Here is a 3,094-nt window from a genome sequence, read left to right as displayed (position 1 = left end):
ATGATCTCTCAAGTAAAAAATTACCATTTTTGAATATTTTTATAATACTATTATGTATTTATTATGGTTAGGTGTTGCATAGAATTTGTAACATACAAGTGTTTGGAGCTGTATGCAAGATTCCCATGCGATCAAGGATTTGTTACCACGGCACTAGACCTTTATGGAAACATACCATATCAACCCAATCTACGATATCCTTGTGTGGCAACCAGTATGTTCGACGTACTCTTGAGAGGTTCCGGCGTGCCCGGTGGGATAGTGTGGGGTAGGTGAGAATATTCAAATACAGTGGTCTCGTACTCACAAGAGATGTAACTAGGAGAGAAAAAAACAATATGTAAGAAATCTTGCTTATTGAAAAATGCATAGTTATTCGGATATCTGAACGCATAGGATTATCCGCGTTAATTATAGCTATGTGTTCTTATTCAATTATGATTGCACATTTGCACTGCCAGAGAGTAGAAAGAGGTGGTGGCATCGTTGCATTCTACTTGACTTGAGTAGTTGAGTGCATGTGTTTATGTTGCTCACTCACTCATTTGCTCACATTCATTTCGATGGGTGCAACAACTTCCTTGACATTATGTGCTTTGATTGCATTGATCGCTGTCTTGTTGGTGGCTAAATATAAAGATCCTAGCCGGTGCTAGATCCATAGGCCAAGAGAAGAAGAACAAAACAAAGTGAGTTGAGCTGCTAAGGACAAAAGTAGTGCGAAGTATGGACATAGGCGTGGGAGGTGTTGGTAAAATATTGGGAACGTATTCAGCATGTCCAACGTGTCATCCCAGATAACAAAAGCTGAATTAAGCATGTAGAGATGCTGACTTCCACTTGTCATCATAGATAACATGGGTGATGAACTCCCATTTGAAGTACTTTGGGCAGTAGGTCCCTCAAGAAGTCAAGCATGTATCTCACGATGAAGCCGGCACCGCCAGGGCCCACAACATGATGACGTCGTTTGTGGGGTGTTCCAGCAAAATCGTAGGTCTTGATCAGGAAAGGCAGTGGTGATTGACATTGTGACTGCGACTTAGAACACCTTTCCATGTCCCTCGAACCTTGTACCTAGAGAGAGATGAAGTGCCGGTAGAATAGGAGAAACAAATTGGTCAATTTGCATGGAAGTTTGAACCACCCTTCTTCACATCGCATTGTCGAGATTTTGTTTTTAAACGGTCACGGAGGGGGGGGGGGGGGGGGGGGGGAGGGGTTCCCTACCTGAATATATTGTTCAAAAAGTGTCAAAGCCAAGAGTGCATTGTCGAGAATAGTTCGTAGAGAAATGGAAATTTTGGTTCTACTGCTCTAACCAGCACCTAACCCATCTTGTAAATCGGTTAGAGGATTAAAAGTTTTACTCGTCCTAGAGGCGGCGAAGTAAAATCCCCTCGCTCTCCATCCCCCCGACCCACGTGAATCTACTTCTGCTGCTGTTTCCTCCTCCCAGCTCCGCCTCAAGCCGCCGTCGCTGTGGTGTCCCACCCCGGGTCTATGCCACGACCAACTCCGCCTCTGCCACTGTCGTGTTCCGATACACTTTGCGAATTTGGATCGGTGGAGGAGGCCATTCTTGCCTTCTTCGTCCAAGCGCCTCTCGACGGTGGCCCACCTAGCGAAGCGTCAGCCCGGCTGATGCATGTGAGCGCCTCGGTGTGGTTAGAGTAGCCCAGATTTTGCATTCGATTCTAGGTAACTAGTTTCTTCTTTCTCTCCCTTTTACATTCAATTCTAGACGGCATGAGAAATGTTCGACGATATGCAAAAATCAGAAGTAAGTTTTTTTTATAAAGTAAGTTTTACTCCATTAAAATTAGGAGATCGGCTAGGTCCGGCCAAAAGTTAGTGAAGCGTAGTGGATAAAGAAAAGGACTTGTCATCTATTAGAACGACTTACTGCAAGAACGGACGGAAGGAAAAGCAGATGTAGTCGTGCAAGTAAGGAATGCAAGTGCTAGTAATAACTAATTAACAAAATCTAAGCGCGATGTTTTCTGGTTCACTCCAGATCTAATCAATCAGCAGTGAAAATTGTTTAATCCATTTGAACTCTTGGCCAATTGGCACGCGGGAAACATGTGGGGTTCGAGTATGGGAGGAGCGGTTCATGAGGCCTTTGCTAACCCACAAGAGACGCCAGCTATTCGCGGCAAGCTCACGAGAAGGGGTGAACTGGACTGGATTGCACTGAAGACGGGTTGTACCACCGTTGCAAGTGTCGCGCGGGTGGCTATGGGCGGTCGTAGCTGCGGAAATGGACTTGGTTTCCCTTGCATCTTTTGGTTGGGTGTTGCGTGTAATGGACCTGTTTTTTTAGGGGAACTTGCATTTATTTAAAACTTAAACAAAGTTCGGGATCTCATCCACTACAACCTGAATAATACAAACCGGAGGAAATTCATAAACACTAGACACCTCATTGCACACCCCCTCTGTTGCTAACCCATGCGCTGCTCCATTAGCCGAGCGCCGAACCCAGCTAACTCTGAACTCGTGCCGCGACCTCAATATCTCCTTTATCTCTTCCACGACCGGACCAAAGGTAGAGAGGTTCCTTCGTTCTTCATTAAGCATTGTCACCACCTCCTGATTATCCAGCTCCACGTGAAGGCGCTGAACGTCCGTGTTAAGTGCCAACTGCACAGCACTCATAGCCGCTAGAATCTCTGCAAGAAGTGGAGTAGTGATGCCACGACCACCTGAAGCTGCAAGCAGCCCCAATCCTCCTCTACCTCTAACGAAGGCTCCCAGCGGACTAGTCAACATTGATGTTGTTGTTTCGTTTCGTAATCACTAAAAGATTAGGAGGTTGCTAGGCGTCATCTGGCTGATGCTTGCCAAGGATCAACCGCCTCGTCATCTCTGTCCCAACAAAAAAATGCCTCGTCATCTGTTGGTTCGCACACATTCAATGAATTTTGGTCATTTCATTCCCATTGTTATTCTTTTTTTTACGCGTCAACGGCTGCCTGAACCCTTTATTGCGACCATCAAGAAGTGTTAAAAAACGTTCAGTACCGGAAGAACAGGAGATTGGAGAGATAGAGAGAGGGTAAAAAAGAAAATTACAAAGAGCTGGAGGCTA

This window comes from Triticum aestivum, chromosome 1A (genome assembly GCF_018294505.1).
Source record: "Triticum aestivum cultivar Chinese Spring chromosome 1A, IWGSC CS RefSeq v2.1, whole genome shotgun sequence".
Taxonomy (NCBI): Eukaryota; Viridiplantae; Streptophyta; class Magnoliopsida; order Poales; family Poaceae; genus Triticum; species Triticum aestivum.
The sequence above is the reverse complement of the archived record's forward strand: the minus strand, read 5'-3'. Positions refer to the sequence as shown.